Source organism: Periplaneta americana, chromosome 7 (genome assembly GCF_040183065.1).
Source record: "Periplaneta americana isolate PAMFEO1 chromosome 7, P.americana_PAMFEO1_priV1, whole genome shotgun sequence".
NCBI classification, from domain to species: Eukaryota; Metazoa; Arthropoda; class Insecta; order Blattodea; family Blattidae; genus Periplaneta; species Periplaneta americana.
The window spans coordinates 157,693,857-157,713,825 of NC_091123.1; the positions used below are offsets into that span (position 1 = coordinate 157,693,857).

The 19,969-nt window shown below is 36.4% G+C and overlaps 1 protein-coding gene across 3 annotated transcripts in view; it reads left to right on the plus strand.

Moving 5' to 3' along the window:
- LOC138703637 (acetylcholinesterase-like) overlaps window positions 1-19,969 on the plus strand; it is a 2,088,928-nt gene that overhangs the window by 947,401 nt on the left and 1,121,558 nt on the right. For all 3 annotated transcript variants that reach the window (XM_069831694.1, XM_069831692.1, XM_069831693.1), the window contains exon 3: window positions 11,362-11,431. The gene's annotated coding sequence lies outside the window, so the exon portion shown is untranslated. The remainder of the gene's footprint in view (window positions 1-11,361; window positions 11,432-19,969) is intronic.

The following is a 19,969-nucleotide window of genomic DNA, read 5'->3' on the forward strand; positions in this document are numbered from 1 at the left end:
CTTATTTTTCACATTAGGACGATATACAGAGTGTTTAAAAAATACGGGGCATAATTTCAGGTATGTATTTCCCACATGTAGACAATCAAAATAGTTCATTACAACATGTGTCCGGAAATGCTTCATTTCCGAGTTATGGCCTTCACAACATTGAAATTCACCGGAACGTTTTTCTTTCCGCAGGTCGTTGCCGTCAAAGGAGACATTAAGAGGGCACTCTGACAGTTCATTTTAGGCGAAGGTTACATTCAGTGTTGTGTAGGCGTTAGACTGTGCGACATGTATTCAAATCAAGAGCTGGCAGAGATACACTTCATGTACGGTAAGGCGGACGGCAATGCTGCGCTGGTTCGTCGTTTGCACCAGGAGAGGTACCCACAGCGACAATGTCCAGATCGGAAGACATTTGTACGTCTCCATTACCGTCTGTGCGAGTATGGAAAATTTAACTCTCCTGGTTTGGGAAGGGGGCGACCAAGATCTACAACTCCAGAAGTACAGGAGGAGATTCTGGAGGCTGTGAACATGACTCCTTCTATCAACACACGAAGGGTAGCGTTGCAAGTCAATGTTCCTCATACGACTGTCTGGAGACTGTTGAAAGAGTACCATATCAATTGTATCCTCATCATTTGCAACGTGTACAGGCCCTGTCATCAGCAGATTACCCTGCACGAGTTAGGTTCTGTCAGTGGTTCTTGCAGCAGTGTGGTGTAAATCCGAACTTTCCTGCCTTAGTATTATTTACAGATGAAGCACAGTTCACACGAGATGGCATAACAAATTTCCACTTTCACCATGTATGGGCGTATGAAAACAAACCCACGTGCAACTGTTCCATCTCATCACCAGGTGCGGTTCTCCCTCAACATGTGGGCCGGTATCATTGGTGATCGATTAGTTGGACCCCATGTATTTGTAAATAGACTTACGGGGCAGGCGTACACAAACTTCCTGGAAAACACCATACCTCATGTTTTAGAAGACACTCCAGTGATCAATCGCCAACACATTCACTTCTTGCATGATGGCGCTCCTGCACACTTCAGTCGTACGGCTCGCCGGTACTTGGATCGAAGGTTTCCTCATCGATGGATAGGTAGAGGTGGCCCAATTGCTTGGCCTCCACGCTCACCTGATCTGAACCCTCTCGATTTCTACTTGTGTGGCCATTTAAAATCATTGGTTTATTCGTCTCCGGTGCCTGATTTGGAATCCCTTCGGAATCGAATTGTGGCATGTTCTGAGGACATACGCAATACTCCTGGAGTTTGGGATCGTGTTCGCAGGTCAATGAGACATGGATGTGAGGTCTGCATTCAAGCAGGAGGTGGACATTTTGAACATCTTCTGTAATGACAACGACCTGCGTAAAGAAAAACGTTCCGGTGAATTTCAATATTGTGAAGGCCATAACTCGGAAATGAAGCATTTCCGGACACATGTTGTAATGAACTATTTTGATTGTCTACATGTGGGAAATACATACCTGAAATTATGCCCCGTATTTTTTAAATATCCTGTGTAATTTGAACTGGTAATGAAAATTACGGAAAAACGGCTGAACGGATTTTAACGAGTGACCCTTCATTTTGAAGCTTGACATGCAAAACTTTTCAGAAAAATAGTAGTTTTCAGTGAAATGTCAATTTTCCTACATAATCTTCCTAATTTCCAAAATCCATCTTTCATCAGTTTTGAGAACTAATGGCCTTTCAGAATAAAACAAAACACACACACTACAATAAACAATATTACACGAAGGCCATGACATGCAGGATTGCTGACATAATTTTACAGCTGAGGAGCTCAGATTCTCTGACATCATAATGCCATTATGTCGCTCTTCATTTGTGTAATTTTTTTAGAACATTGAAGACTTACAAAAATAATTTACATGTCTGATTCTGTGGTGTGTAATTTTCTGAGTGCAGCTATGTATTGGATTTTATAAATTACAAAACTTAAGACGGTTTGATGACATTATTACCATTAAAAATGAAATATTATTACAGTTTATAACATGATGTATTGTCACTAATGATGTACATTAATGCTATTGATATATTGATGATAGCGCATAAGTAATTGAGTCATCCTTTCTATTTTAGTTGCGTCTTTAAACTACATCAAATTAATTTAATATTCCTTTCGTTTAATACATTAGATCTGTGATCGCTGCCAAGCATACATTTTGTTGTAGGGAGAACTCAAAGAACTGAAGATGGATGTGTTCAAGAAAAAGTATTTGGTATAAAACATTGAGAGGGAAGCTTTTTATCAGAGATATTTTTGATAAGGTTACATTTCATTGAGTTATTGTTTTGCTTTAAATGTTACATCTGCGTTATGATGGAAGCAAGTAACTTTCAAAATATCTGGTAATCTTTCTGGAAAATAAATCTGAAAAACTTTTATTTGAACTTCTAATTAACTAAATTTGCAGAATTTGCTGTACAAGCCACTACTTCATGTAGAAATCCTTTCTATGTCAATACCAATGTAAAAAAAATTATTTTTTTTTTGTTATATGGCATTTTTTGACGTTTTTGAACTAATATATCATTTTTATACTTTTTTCGCCGTTTTTGGTCATTTTTAATACTTTGAAAAACTTTTAAATCATTTGGAATACATTTTATTTTCTTCTTTACAGATAGGTTGTTAAATCTTTTTCTAAGCAAATAGGTCAGTAGTCATTACCTACTGAATAAGTGAATAACAGTGAAGTTTGAGTTTTATAGTTTGGAACAGACTCTAAAGTCCATCCCTCATTGTACTGAAGGCTTCGCTAGGTAATATAAAATCCTTTACAATAGCTTAGTTTAAATGAGAGCTTTGACCGTTACTGTTCTTTTGTCGGTACGAGGGTGTCTTTAAAATTTACATTTGGAAGGGGGAAAACTTCCACCGTGTCCTAGACAGAACGTTATGTCCCCAACATGGTTCGGAAGGGATGTGTACTGTAGTAGACATCATTTTTAACACAAAGATTGCAAGAATGCACGCAGCGCTCACAACTTGTTTTGTCATTCAAACTCCCGCATCTGAAAGATCTGGTAACAAAAGTGAAGAGCGGAAGGAGGAGGACACGGGGAATGAAGGCACTGACATCGACCACTCTTTGATTGAAACACATTGTGAACTTTCATTAAAATCTATAGTTTTCCCTTAAAACCTTCATTTTGTTGGATGCCTTTTTCCTTTATCTTAGCCAAATTCCAGGAAGTTGCCTCCTCTCTCAGAGATTTGCAGGGCAGTCATTGAAACAAGGTGGCTAATTTTTATGAAGTTGTGGTGCGAGTACATTGAATAGCCTATATTTAAATGTAATTTTCTTTTAATGTGATGTCATTTTTTCGTTAGTTTAAGGGCATTTCAATGATCATTTTAAGTAGAGTTTTAGGTCAAAATCCGTCCCCTGATGATCAGTATACCCCCTCTGGTATTTCTGCCTTACACTCAGACTTCCAGAAATATTAAGGAATGGAATGGGTGAAATTTCAATTTTTCAAATTTTACTTATTTATTTATTTATTTATTTATTTATTTATTTATTTATTTATTTATTTATTTACTTATGTATTTATTTACTTATTTATTTTCTTATTAATTATATATATACTTATGTATTTATTTATTTATTCATTTACTTACTTATTTATTTACTTATTTATTTATTACTTATTTACTTATTTATTTATTTACTTATTTATTTATTTACTTATTTATTTCTTTACTTATTTATTTATTTACATATTTATTTATGTATTTATTTATGTATTTATTTATTTACTTATTCATTTATTTATTTACTTATTTATTTATTTAATTATTTATTTTGTTATTTATTTATTTATTTATTTATTTACTTACTTATTTATTTATTTACTTATTTATTTATTTACTTATTACTTATTTACTTATTTATTTATTTACTTATATATTTATTTATTTACTTATTTATTTATTTATTTATTTACTTACTTATTTATTTACTTATTTATTTATTTACTTATTTATTTATGTACTTATTTATTTGCTTATTTATTTATTTACTTCCTTATTTATTTATTTATTTATTTATTTCTCATAAATCTTGTCTGGACATGGCGGATTTTAGGCGGAAATCGAACCAGTGACACTGGCTTCCAAAAACCTTCAAGTTACACGTCTCAACCAATGCGTACACCGCAGTATGTCACATAAGTAACAACAAAACTATGGCATTACTTTATTACAGTGTTTTACTTTCCAACACTTTCTTCTTTTGCATCTGCATTGTTTTGCATCCAGACTTTGTTTAAAAATTAAAGAGGTTGACGGAGACGTAAATTGGTGAAAGGTGTCTCCCTCTCTCTTTGTCTCTCGCGCTCTGTCGTGTGTTCTTTAAGACGGTAAAATCTCGACGAGCGCACATGTATGTAGCCAATAAAGTATTAAAATATACAAGACACCAAGCGCCACTTCCATCCACAAAGAGGACTTGCGAAAGTAGTGTGGTGTTAAGAGACTTTCTGGTTCTCATCTCCCACTTGAACGAAGACATTGACTCGATTGTGACATGGACAAAGAAACTCCATCTTAAAATCAATCCTGGAAAGGCACAAGCAATTATATTAGGACACAAACGGCAAACCGACGCTGTAAAGCACCTCGACATTTCCCCCGTTAAAGTAAGTACAGTGCATATCCATTTCAGTTCTTCAGTAAAAAATCTTGGCATTCACATGGATAATACTCTCAACTGGGACTTGCAAATCACAGAAACCTGCAGAAGAGTATATTCTATTATCCATGTGCTAACCAGGATAAATGTTCATCTCCCCTCTTGCTTAAAAAAATCCCTTGTGCAGACACTTGTATTTCCCTATTTTGACTATGCTGACATTTTACTGACTGACCTCTCCAGCGCCAACAAAACGAAACTTCAACGTGTTCATAATTTGTGTGTACGTTTTGTAAGCAATGTTTGTAATATGATCATATTACCCCATCCCTGGAAGCAATAGGTTGGCTTAAACTAGATAAGAAAAGAAATTTACATTCACTCCTCTTTCTCTTCGAAATCTTGAACTCTTCTTTTCCTTCGTACCTGTCGTCTCGCTTCACTTACTTTTCTTCCCACCATAATCTGAACACACGCTCTCGTCATGAAACAATACTAACAATACCATCCCATCGCACCTCCTCATACTCATCCTCTTTCACAATAGCCCTGCCAAGACTCTGGAATTCGTTACCTGCTAGCATCAGGGACTGTCGAAATAAACTTGAATTCAAACGCAAACTTACTAGGCACTTGGTCAGTAATTGATTTCTTGTAAATAGTTTCCTTAATCTATCACAAAATATTTCAATATCCAGTAATTTCATCACTATACAATGTTGTTATTCTAGGTTTAATTTGTAATTCAGTAAATATAAAATATTCTTTGTTTTTCTATGACTATTACACTCTTACTACGTCACACTACTTTTGACCAATAAAACGGTACGAAAGGACGTATTTCAACCAATCACGGCTGCTTATCGCACAATTTTATCGCGTTCCTAGCATTTGTTTAATTTTATCGCGTCCCTAGCATTTGTTTAATTTTATCACGTCCCTAGCATTTGTTTCTTTGTTTGCCAACATTTGAAACTGCGATGGTCTGGGCGTCAAAAAATATATATATAAAATTACAAACCACTCCAGTCGATGCACAGCAGTTTCAAATATGACTCGCATTGGCATTCAAGAACAGGAATTAATAAAAATCACTGATCATACCTATCCATTTTCTGAAATCCTATTTACAAATAAATGAAGAGCACCATTCGGAAATCCTGAATAAGTTGAATACACCATGTAGGCCTAAATCAACGAGTTCCACTTCTATTACGCACACGTCCAATATAACATCAATTGAACCACCAACCACATTCAAATTTGAAAATTGTACATTCAATAATTATTCCTTCTAAAATTATTCATGTTTATTTTTATGTCATCGTCGTTAATTAAAACTTTTCTAACACTTGTGTATATTAGTTAGATTATGTTATAGCTTCTGCTATATGATATTATGGATAGTCACGTATCAGAGATTGTTTAATATTAAGATTTATTGAAAATCATCTGTTAAGTGACGTTGATTAATGGGATTCGGATAATTGAAGTGGAATGCAATTGTTTTAATAAAAATGAAACTGAATCAACAAAGCCTTCTTGACTAGTAACATTGCCATCGTGTATAGATCGAGAACTTATAGACGAGAAGGCATTGCTAGTAATCATAACTCACTACTGCCATCTAGCATGCATCTAGCGTAATATTTGTAATGTTGAGATGGTACAATAATACATTTGAAGACAGTTGTATTTTCGTAAGTCAATTAATATTTTATTGTATTGGAGTACTTCGTTACTTCTAATCTTTATATACTTTCTTCTAATCGTGTAATAGTCAATTCAATCCCACTCGAGTTTTGATTATCTCTAGATAAATCAAAACGTCTAGTGAGATTACTGTTGATAAATTATCTAGCTTTAATTAGTGAGGTAATTTTTTCGTACTTTGATTTTTATTGTAATTGTAATTGTAAATTTAATATTAATTGTAATTATATTTGTAACTAGCCGTACCCGTGCGCTCCGCTGCACCCGTTAGAAATAAATATAAAGTAATTACATAATTAAAATAGGACATTTGATCCAGGGAACATTCGTGTTAGATATAAGGATAAATCGATTATTATGTTACTTAATTTAAATTGTATTTGTATAATTGAAATGCGATCATTTTGATCCAGAGACCACTCATTTGGTCATAAAAATTATTTTTGGAAATACAGGAAACGAATGTACAGAATAGCCTATCAAGTTTTCTGTGCATAAGAAGCTATTTTAATCTTACCTGTCCTCGATTCACTCAGAAGTTACTGTGATAACATTATAGCATTATGTCCATCTAGAGAAACTACACTTTCCAATGGTGAATTAATAATTAATTATACAAATCGGTTAATTTAGCTTCTGATATTACTTCATACAAACACAGAAACATTCTCGGTAGGCTATCTTTCATAGCTTTCGATTGTTGCTGTCCAAGGCCACTTATAGACAAAGTCATTTGTTTTTTAATTCATTACACCGCCTTACATGGCAGTTATTTTAATTCTTAAAACTCATTTATCTCATTAAATATCAGTTCTATTAAAATTTTTCAAGGAATAAAACTTATCGGAAATTATTTTTAAAGAAACTTTTGTTATGTAACATTTTTACAAAAATCAATAATAAGCGAGATATTTCAATTTATTTAATTCAGGCCCCCTTATATCCCCCCTTTTAAATAATGTATTTTGAATGCCATATAGCCTATAATCTAAGTTACAACGAACTAAATTTATATTCAAATTTTCATCGAAATCCGTTCAGCCATTATCGCGTGAAAAGGTAACAAACATACAGACAGACAGACTGACAGACAGACAGACATACAAACAAAAATTTCAAAAAAACGATTTTCTGTTTCAGGGTGGTTAATTGTATATGTTAGGACCAATTATTTTTGGAAAATCGAATATTACCAGAAAAATTTCGGCTACAGATTTATTATTAGTATAGATTGTAATCGTAAATTTAATACTAATTGTAATTTTATTGTTCATATTATAGTTGAAATCTCCTGGTAGAGGGGCATAGAAAGCCTGACGGCCTTATCTCTACCAGGTTAAGTACATAAATACTACTACTACTACTACTTCTCTCATTTCTTGCTTCCCACGTAAGAGGTCGCGTGTAAGCAGAATGTTCGAAGTCAACCGCGCCTTGTCAATAATAACATGAATACTGCCCCTCTCAGGATGAAAAGCCGTGTCTGCCACAGTCAGAACGGCTACATGTAAACACTAATCTTAGAAAACGTTAAAGTCCAGAAATACGAAAAACCTGCGAGAGGACGAAATAGCATATTGCGCTGCAACAGTGATAAATTCGTTATAATAACATCGAAAAGAAAGTCTGTAAAAGAGAATCGAAGACTAGTTTTTTTTTTTCTCTTTCCGAGATTCTGTTATGCACTTGACATACAGGGACATCATTTCATTTTTACTTAAATTTTTATTTTACCTGAGTTTTTAATGTACTTCACTCCCACCCCTTCTACTAATGAAGTTCAACCGTCCTGCACACAGATCCAAGACCGCATATACAGTCATAGTAGCCTTACGTTCATAGTAAACAGTACGTTCCAAAAATATGTTCGCGTTTTTCAGTGACGAAAGAGCTTTAAATATTGAATCATTTTCGCACAGGTACTGTCGTCCATTTGCCTACGTAGTATCCCGGTTTCCCCACCTGCTCTTATTCGCCAGCTAGTGGCTGGGCTGTCGTCTTAGCTCTTTTGTGAAAACATTAATTTCTGTTAGGAATTGGACGTCTACGTAATATTATACATCTGTTTAAAACAACTTAAAAAAGGGCCTCGTTAAGTAATTAACTGTCACGAGATTTCCTCCCTTTCTACGACCCTACCACATATCTACTTGGACGGACAGTAGATAGTATTTCTGAATAATTTTATCTTTTCGGATCGGGCAGAAGTGAAGATTGAATTTACAGTACGTAAGGTACTCTTTTATACAGGGACATCATTTTACTTTTACTAACATTTTTAATATTAAACTGTCTATACCTTTAGAGAACCGGAAACAGTGCTTGCTCCCCCCTCCAAGACTGGAGTTCGATGATACTGGCGTAAAACACAAATCACTCTACTAGGTATAGGATGGAAGAAAAGTAGTTCATCCATTTACGTAAACTAGGAAATATCGCGATTTTGAATTTGATAATTTTCATTAGGTTTTTCTTTAATCAAAGTACAGTACTGTATTAAGAATAAGTGTTTTTACTCACGAAGTGAGTTATCCATGCGAACGTATTCATTATGCAGTGTATATTATACTGTCTACAGCACATTAGCGTACAATATAGAGAAAGAAGTTAAGTTGAAAAATAATCATAATATGAATATTGAAACACAATTTTGGAAATGGTGGCCGTTCATTTCGATACAGGCTTCAGTTCTTTTGTGCATATTATCGCACTATAGACTATTGGATCTAATTTCAATTGCCAGTTTTGTCCTTCGTACTAGTAACGCATGTTGAAATAATTCTGTACCTACTCTACGTACTGTGAATTTAATCTTCTCTTCTGCGCGACCCGAAAATATAAAATTACTCAAACATGCTATCTACTGTCCGTCCAAGAAGTTATGCCGTAGGATTGTAGAAAGTGAGGAAATCACATGACAGTTAATTACTTAACGAGGCCCTTTTATTTAAGTTAAATTAAACAGCTGTATAATATTACGTAAACGTCCAATTCCTAAGAGAAATTAATGTTTTCAGAAAAGAGCTAAGACAGCCCAGCTTTTACAGAGGGTCGAGCAGAAGCAGGTGGGGGAAATCGGGATGCGACGTAGACAAACGGACAGTACCTGTGCGAAAATATGATTCAATATTGAAAGCTCTTTCGTCACTGGAAAACGCGAACATATTTCTGGAACGTACTATACTCAGTAACTCAGTACTGCTTACTATCTGCGGTCTTGGTTCTGTGTGGAGTTGGAACTTTCTTAGTAGAAGGGGTGGGAGTGAAGTACATTCAAAAACTCAGGTACAATAAAAATTGAAGTAAAAATAAAATGATGTCCCTGTAGAATAGGTACACAATTATTTCAACATGAGTTACTAGTTACGAAGGACGAAACTGGTAATTGGGATTAGGTACAATAGTCTGTAGTGCGATAATATGCACATTAGAACTGAAGTCTTTATCGAAATGAACAGCCACCATTTTAAAAAAATATGTTTAAATATCCATATTATGATTATTTTTTAATTTAACTACATTCTCTATATTGTACGCTAATGTGCTGTAAACAGTATAATATACACTGCATAATGAATACGTCCACATTGACAGCTCAGTTCATGAGTAAAAACACTAAGTGTTAATACTGTACAGTATTTTGATTAAACAAAAACCCAATGAAAATGATCAAACTCAAAATCGCGATATTTCCTAGTTTACGTAAATGGATGGACTACTTTTCTTCCCTCCTATACCTAATAAAATGATTTGTTTGTATATTACTCCAGTATCATCGAATTCCAGTCATGGAAGGGGGAAGCAAACGGCGTTGATCCAAAGGTATAGCCAGGTTAATATTAAAAATGTTAGTAAAAATAAAATGATGTCCCTATATATGACATGATTTCTTAATAGCAATAAATGACTTTCCAGAATTCATTAAATCAATAACAATTATGTATGCAGATGACACTACTTTCCTATGTTCTTCCTCTGCTTTAAATCAATTACATGCTCTCAACAACGACACACTATCACAGATGGCTTTATGGTTTGAATCTAATGGTTTCTTGCTTAATCAAGGAAAAACTATCAACGTAACTTTCAGCCTAAATTATCTAATAAATAAGGACAACAGACTCAACTACACAAAATTTCTAGAACTTTTTATAGACTCCAGTTTAACATGGGATAAGCACATCGAATACATATGCACAAAGCTATCAAGAGTTTTATATTTGTTAAAGAAATTAACGACTTGCATTTCTCAGAATTATTTAGGATGTGCCTACTTTTCTTTCTTTCGGTCGATAATCCGATATGCCCTAATTTTCCGGGGAAATGGAACCAAAATTGGAAGCGTCTTGATTTGACAAAAGAAAGCCATTAGAATTTTATGTAAATCAAACTATCTGGAACATTGTCGGCCACTTTCCAGACAATCACGGATTTTAACAATCATAAGTTTGTATATATATAATCTAGTACTTTACACTCGACAAAATATCGACGATTACTCATTAGTGGCCAATATACATGATCATGAAATTAGAAACAGTGAACAAATTAATATTCCTTATTGTAGATTGCACAAGAGCAACACAAACTTTTTAATTATGGAGATGAAATTATATAATAAGCTCCCCAGTCAATACTATAAATTTCCAATCAATAGCTTCAAAACTAGATTTTACAATTGGTTATTAAATAATCCTTTTTATTCTGTTGCTGAGTTTTTCAACACAAATTTGTATGAAATTGTAATTTAATAAATAAGTTTAGTTGCAATTTAATTTTCTTTAATTTAAACGTTTCAAATTATTTCATGTTTTCATTGTATTATTTAAATGTTACTGTTTCTTTTATTAGTGTCTTTTTTAAATGTTTTTCAATGTATTCTGACAAAGCCTAAAACTGCATGTCTAATGGCCAAATAAATTGAATTGAATTTTATGTGGTCGTGAGTGAGTATTTAACTCATGGTGTTCTTTTTTCAGCCGCCTGAAGATACCAGAGAGAAATCATTTGCAAGACCATATGAAAACGTAATATCATCCGTAGTCCATGGTGAGTGAAATCATCAAAATTATTTGTATATCACATCAGGGACAGGGACAGTTTCGATTGAAACGATATTTTACTACTTAATTAACTTATTGTTCCAAGAACATGCATTTTACCAGCAATCGAAAAGTATTGAGAATCAATTTGAATAAGGAACAAAAAAAAAGTTTCCTTCCCAGGCAGGATTCGAACCACGAAAGTCTTAGTTACCAGTCTGTCGTGCTCTGCAGTGACCAAGAGTCTGAAATCAGGTACCTACAAGGGCCGGTCCGTTTTTATTTTTTGCCACTACTGTACATTTTGTCTTGTATGCACAAAGTCTTGCGTTGGTTTTAATTGTGAAATTAATTGTAAGGGTGTATATTTTATTTTATTTTATATATCTGTCTGTCTGTCTATCTATCTATCTATCTATCTATCTATCTATCTATCTATCTATCTATCTATCTATCTATCTATCTATCTATCTATCTATCTATCTATCTATCTATCTATCTATCTATCTATCTATCTATCTATCTATCTATCTATCTATCTATCTATCTATCTATCTATCTATCTATCTATCTAATCTATCTGTCTGTCTGTCTGTCTGCCTATTTATTTATTTCATCAATCTTTGTTCACGCCATGGCGGATTAGATGTGTTCCAGGTCTTAATCCGCCATCACTCTCTATACAAACATTACAAGAACTAGGGCCTACAACGTATTGAACCTATAAATACCCTCTGTACAATAAACTAATAATAAGTATAGCTCTTGTATCTATAACTCTTACTTTAGGTTTTTCACTTATATACTCAATCTCTTAAAAATTATTCTGTCAACTTCATTGACTACTTTTCGTAGTTTCCTATCGTGTCCGACTACTCAACATTTATAATTCCATATCCGGTAGAGCTTTGACTTTCTCTTCGTATGGGTATATATCACTCAGGCGGATTCTTCGTTTTTGAAGTATTTATAATTACCTGTACTCCTTTCTGATCTGCGGTTCCTATTATTTCTGTAATAATCTTGCTAATACAGAGCGTTCGCCTACGGGTGGGGCCAGGAAAGCTGCCTGCCTGCGGTGCCGCTTGCGGGAATCGTCTATTCGTAAGCTTCCGCTTTCTATACTATACTCTGTAGGGTTTTAATTTTAAGAGTTTAGCAGCAGTAAAGACTGATGTTTTTGAAACACTAACTTCCTGTGAAACACGTCTTAGAGATTTATTAGGAGAGCGTGTAAATGATGCACTGGTTTTATCAATTTTTTCTTCCGTCAATACTCTTTGTTTTCGCTTAGGAATTGTAGCATTTATCGACCTTGTTGTCCTTCATTTGTTAACGGGACGTCTAACAGTTTCTCTACCCTGAATTGGAGCACCCGAATATTACACTTCAAATTGCCTACGCACCTCTCTACATGACTCTGTTTTCACATATGCATCATACATAAAAACTCTCTGTTCAAGCGTGAATTTTGCGTTTTGCATTGTTAACAAGTTTTATACAACGCTGAATATTTATGCAACTGTGTCAAGAAACTGCACTGTACGTATTAAATACTGCAACATCTGGCTCACAACTGATAACTTGTCGACCTTGATGTCCTTGATTGTCGAGCGTGTCTCAACAACTGCGCGCACAAAGCGGCGTATCAGTACATGCCGCTTTCCTGGCCTCACCCGTAAGCGAACGCTCTGTACCAGTACTCGCTTCATCACAATATTTCTGTCATATAATTCAATATATAGCATCGTCAAAACCACATAATCTGTTTTTGCTCTCTACTGCCAAGACCGCGTACCAACAGCTTCTGAAGTTGTAAACCATTTCGAGCGGTAGTTACGCCGGCATAATAAGCAAACTTATTTCGTGGTGTTCCGTAATGCTTTCAACTAGTCCCGGGCAATTCTTTCCTCCACACGGACGTTAAGTACCCACAGAAGTTTGTAAAGCGTCACTAAATAAGCCAACGAACACGAACTTGTCCACGTCGTATATTTAATCGTAATAATGAAGCTACGTGACCAGGCAACCAATCAAGACCAAACGCCCCCGCTCTGTAATTTACTGGGGAGGCTTTTTATGACACGGTGCTGTAGCGACAGGCCTGGCAGTAAGAAGGGGCTCAGGGGCTGCTAATTAGCCTGCCAACAAACGAAAGTTTTGGAGCAGTGAGGCAAAGTAAGAAACAACAACACTTGCCGTGAGATGTTTTTTTCCGGAGGACGCACAAAATCGAGTAGGGGGCTCCACGCCGCCCCCGCACACGAGGGGCTCTTCATGCGTGGAATGTAACCTTGTTATCAGTCGGTAAAGGGGGCGCTGGGACTTTAATGGAGTGTCCGAGTGGCTGTCCACTTGCTGTCTACACTCTAACCTTCGTCCTGAATGCATTAAGCCCTTGTCATCACTTAACTCGCAGACTAATTGCACGGCAGAACTGCCGCCGCCACGCCGTCTCGTCTCGTGTAGTTCTTTGGCACAAGAAACTCGCAAGGGATTATGCTCAAGACAGGAGTCGAACGAAAGGGGTTCAGGAATTAATATATCATCGGCCGAGTGGCTAGTACATCGGCCTAGTTCCACTTACTCTTATTTCCCTTTTACTTCCTCATATATATATATATATATATATATATATATATCTCCTTCTATCCCTCCTCTGCCCTTCTCCTATTCCCATTTTTCTTCGCCTTTCTCCTACTCCTCTTTGTCTTTATCTTCTTTTCTCTATGTTTTCTTTCCTCTGCCTTTCTCTTCGATTTCTTTTTCTATCTCTTCCGCTTTTCTCTGTCTTTCTCTTCACTTCCTTTTACTTATTTCTTACGGCCTTAACTCTGCCAGCTAAAATAAATTATTATTATTATTATTATTATTATTATTATTATTATTATTGTTATTATTATTATCTCTTCCTTTTCTTTGCCTTTCTCTTTCATTTGCCTCTACCTTTCTCTTCCGTTTTTCCCTGCCTTTGCTTTCTTTTCTCTATCTTTCTCCTCCTTACGTGAGTCTTTCTCTTGCTTTATTTGCATTTCTCTCCCTTTTTTGCACTTCTATTGCTTTCTTTGCATTTACTGTTTCAGTGCTTTCTTCAGACTCAAACACATTCCACTAAATCATACATGGGCATCGTGCCTCACTTGAGAATTTGTGCCTCACTGACCTTCACAGAGCTTATCGCTCTGAGTGACATCTTCACAGTCCCCGTTCCTCCCTTACGTAACTCCTAGGAGTGGGCAGGTTCTATATCAGTTTCATAAGCAATATTAGTGGTGGCGTAATGGCATTATCAAAGCAGTGTGTACGCGTTAGAAAACGATTATTTCATGAGAAATGGGAGGAAGAGTTTTTTTGCTGTGTAGAAGTGGAGAACATACGGTGTATGTTGTGCTCGAAAATCCTATTAGGCATTAGTAAATTTAATATACAACGACATTACTCCTTATGTCATAAAGAACATGCTGAATTAGAAGGTAAGACAAATTAAATGTTATTTGTCCTACTATTCCCAAGAAAATTTATGATCTTAACATTTGCATAGTATACTAAATACGACATTATACCTTAAACACGCTGCATTAAAAGGTACGAGGAATTAAATATTGTTTGTACGTATTATTTCCAAAAGAAATTTATAAAAAAAAATCAAATGTACGTAGAAAACGAAATATGATTTTCTGAAATTATTTTAGGTCGAGAACGTGCAAATCTATTAAGTAATCTTGAGAAACGCCAGAATATTCAAGAAAATAAACGTAGACAACTTGATGGAATATTATTGGCTAGTTACGCAATTTCTCGCATGTGATTTAAATCAATTCAATGATGGAGAGATAGTAAAGAGGTTTATGATTAAAGCTGCCGAATTAATTTGCCAAATGGAATAAAAGTTTTCGAGTCTCTCACGTTAACCAAGCGCTTTCCTAATAATTCGCCATTGACCGCCTTAGCGATTACGATATGGTGACGCAGGTCACAGCAGTTTATATTTCCCATCACTCTCCTCTCCCAGTAAACAAATTATTTCAAATCGAGTGCCTCACGTAACCGAAAATTGTGCCCATGTATGTACTAAATCTTCGGAGCATTGTGTAAAGGTAAGCGTTCACTACATCGTATCGCCTTCCTCGGACGAATCGCACGCAACGGATATTTTAAGTTGAGTGTGTTCATTGTAACGGCTCTACTTCATCGCCTTATCGGATTCCCTATCAGCTGTTTAAAACATATAACGTAAGATATTGACATTGCTGAAAACAAAGGAGTTTTGAGGTTAGGTCTATTATCCATGAGTGTTAGCGAATAAGAATTTGTAATTGTTTCATGCTTCTTAATTTAAGAGGAAGAAACGAAAGAGATATTGGTTACATAATACATATGTAAGAAACGACTTGATTACTGTAATGGGAACGCCTCAAATTATATAATTCTTCGCAATTTTCTACACGCGAAATAAGTTTTCCGTCTGCCATTTTGGCGCGACACTGAACATGGCACAACATAATAGTAACAGTTGACCAATTAAAATTAATTTATTAAAGAAGGCCATGATCGCACGCATCGGAAAAGTTGCTTATCAGAGAAACGCGAACGGATTTGCCGAGAGGCGATACGTGCGATACGATGTAGTGAACGCGGTTACATAACAATTACAGCAAAGATTGTCTTTTTCCGATCCGTGCGATTCGTCCGATGAGTGCGATACGATGTAGTGAACGCGGTTACATAACAATTACAATAAAGATTGTCTTCTTCCGATCCGTGGGATTCGTCCGATGAGTGTGATACGATGTAGTGAACGCGGTTACATAACAATTACAGCAAAGATAGTCTTTTTCCGATCCGTGCGATTCGTCCGATGAGTGCGATACGATGTAATGAACGCGGTTACATAACAATTACAGCAAAGATAATCTTTTTCCGATCCGTGCGATTCGCCCGATGCGTGCGATACGATGTAATGAACGCGGTTACATAACAATTACAGCAAAGATTGTCTTTTTCCGATCCGTGCGATTCGTCCGATGCGTGCGATACGATGTAGTGAACGCGGTTACATAACAATTACAGCAAAGATAATTTTTTTCCGATCCGTGCGATTCGTCCGATGCGTGCGATACGATGTAGTGAACGCGGTTACATAACAATTACAGCAAAGATTGTCTTTTTCCGATCCGTGCGATTCGCCCGATGAGTGCGATACGATGTAGTGAACGCGGTTACATAACAATTACAGCAAAGATAGTCTTTTTCCGATCCGTGCGATTCGTCCGATGCGTGCGATACGATGTAGTGAACGCGGTTACATAACAATTACAGCAAAGATAATCTTTTTCCGATCCGTGCGATTCGTCCGATGCGTGCGATACGATGTAGTGAACGCGGTTACATAACAATTACAGCAAAGATAATCTTTTTCCGATCCGTGCGATTCGTCCGATGCGTGCGATACGATGTAGTGAACGCGGTTACATAACAATTACAGCAAAGATTGTCTTTTTCCGATCCGTGCTATTCGTCCGATGAGTGCGATACGATGTAGTGAACGCGGTTACATAACAATTACAGCAAAGATAGTCTTTTTCCGATCCGTGCGATTCGTCCGATGAGTGCGATACGATGTAATGAACGCGGTTACATAACAATTACAGCAAAGATATCTTTTTCCGATCCGTGCGATTCGTCCGATGCGTGCGATACGATGTAGTGAACGCGGTTACATAACAATTACAGCAAAGATAATCTTTTTCCGATCCGTGCGATTCGTCCGATGCGTGCGATACGATGTAGTGAACGCGGTTACAAAACAATTACAGCAAAGATAGTCTTTTTCCGATCCGTGCGATTCGTCCGATGCGTGCGATACGATGTAGTGAGCGCGGTTACATAACAGTTACAGCAAAGATTGTCTTTTTCCGATCCGTGCGATTCGTCCGATGCGTGCGATACGATGTAGTGAACGCGGTTACATAACAATTACAGCAAAGATAATCTTTTTCCGACCCGTGCGATTCGTCCGATGCGTGCGATACGATGTAATGAACGCGGTTACATAACAATTACAGCAAATATAGTCCTTTTCCGATCCGTGCGATTCGTCCGATGCGTGCGATACGATGTAATGAACGCGGTTACATAACAATTACAGCAAAGATTGTCTTTTTCCGATCCGTGCGATTCGTCCGATGCGTGCGATACGATGTAGTGAACGCGGTTACATAACAATTACAGCAAAGATTGTCTTTTTCCGATCCGTGCGATTCGTCCGATGCGTGCGATACGATGTAGTGAACGCGGTTACGTAACAATTACAGCAAAGATTGTCTTTTTCCGATCCGTGCGATTCGTCCGATGCGTGCGATACGATGTAGTGAACGCGGTTACATAACAATTACAGCAAAGATTGTCTTTTTCCGATCCGTGCGATTCGTCCGATGCGTGCGATACGATGTAGTGAACGCGGTTACATAACAATTACAGCAAAGATAATTTTTTTCCGATCCGTGCGATTCGTCCGATGCGTGCGATACGATGTAGTGAACGTGGTTACATAACAATTACAGCAAAGATTGTCTTTTTCCGATCCGTGCGATTCGCCCGATGAGTGCGATACGATGTAGTGAACGCGGTTACATAACAATTACAGCAAAGATAGTCTTTTTCCGATCCGTGCGATTCGTCCGATGCGTGCGATACGATGTAGTGAACGCGGTTACATAACAATTACAGCAAAGATTGTCTTTTTCCGATCCGTGCGATTCGTCCGATGCGTGCGATACGATGTAGTGAACGCGGTTACATAACAATTACAGCAAAGATAGTCTTTTTCCGATCCGTGCGATTCGTCCGATGAGTGCGATACGATGAAGTGAACGCGGTTACATAAATTACAGCAATGATAGTGTTTTTCCGATCCGTGCGATTCGTCCGATGAGTGCGATACGATGTAGTGAACGTGGTTACATAACAATTACAGCAAAGATAGTCTTTTTCCGATCCGTGCGATTCGTCCGATGAGTGCGATACGATGTAGTGAACGCGGTTACATAACAATTACAGTAAAGATAATCTTTTTCCGATCCGTGCGATTCGTCCGATGAGTGCGATACGATGTAGTGAACGCTTACCTTAAGTTTATACCCTATTTGTTATTTCGTTACTAAAATCTCTGGAAAGATTGTAATGTAACATATTTTTTACAATCAGGACACTTGGTCTGGGATTTTATATTCTACTTCTGTCATCATAATAATTGTTGATTCTCCACATCAGACTGTGCCAAATATAGCTTACTGAAATGCCACATAAATCAATTGGACGCGAGTTACTTTACGGTCCATAAATTAATTTACGTCCTCATAAAGTCGCAACATGTTGTTAAGAGTATCGAGGTATCTGTTCGTTGTAAAATACGGTTCCATTAGCTTTTAGGCTCATTGTGCTGTGTTTATCATTACACGGTGAGTAATGTTGCACGAAGATCAAAATGAGAAAACTATCATTCCTTTTCTTTCGTTTCACGTTTTCGTATAGTTATTTTCTTCTATTTAACTTTTTCTTTGACTACTTTTTTTTTTCTTTTTTTCTCTCTGTATATAGCGGAGAGTCGGGTAGTATCGGATATCGGGTAATATCGGACAGTGCGTTTCTTTCATCTACCACCATATGACAGTACCTGAATGACATGGTTACGTTTATCTATGCGACATCACAGAAACGTAACCATGTCAATCAGGTACTATCATCGTGTGGTAGATGAAAGAAACTCATTGTCCGATATTACCCGATGTCCGATACTACCCGACACTCCCCTACCCTTCTTTTCTTTGTCTTTTCTTTTCTTTCATTATGTTTAAATTCTCACTTTACATATTTTTTTATAATTTACTTCCACGTTTTATTATTTCTTAATTTCTCTTATCTTCTCTTTATTGTTTCTCCTATTCTTCTTAATGTATCTCTCTATCTCCTTAAATTGTTACTCCTTGTTATTCATTTCTCTTTCTTTGTTATGAATTACTCCCTCATTTTCTTTACTTCGTGTCACCTTTCCTTTAATTTGTGTTACCTTTCTTCGATTTCTGTATCCTTCTTTTTATTTTTGTCCCCTTCTGTCTGATTTCTCCTCTCTATTCCTCAGATTTTCCCTTGTCCTCAATTTCTTTCTTTAAAATATATCTTCTTCTTTTAATTTCTCTGTCTTTCTCTTGGTAATTCATCACCAATGTACCAGAAGAAGAAACCCAAAACAAGTAAGGATCTCACTATAAATCTGAAGATGGCCGAAATATAGACCTCCTACCTAAAAGCCAAATTGGCTAGTCTCTTATATTGAGACAACTCATCCTGCCTAAGGTATTTCCGTGGGTTTCCTAAGGCATTAAGACAAATGTCGGGATGAGCCCTAAGAGAAATGGGCCACGGAACTATATGCCCTTCCCCATAAATTCCCCTTTTATTTTCCTAACGACTTAATGCCCTAGTTCAGAGTCTATAAAATTACGAAGTACATGTGCAAGGTCACTCATGTAGTCGCAATGCGAAA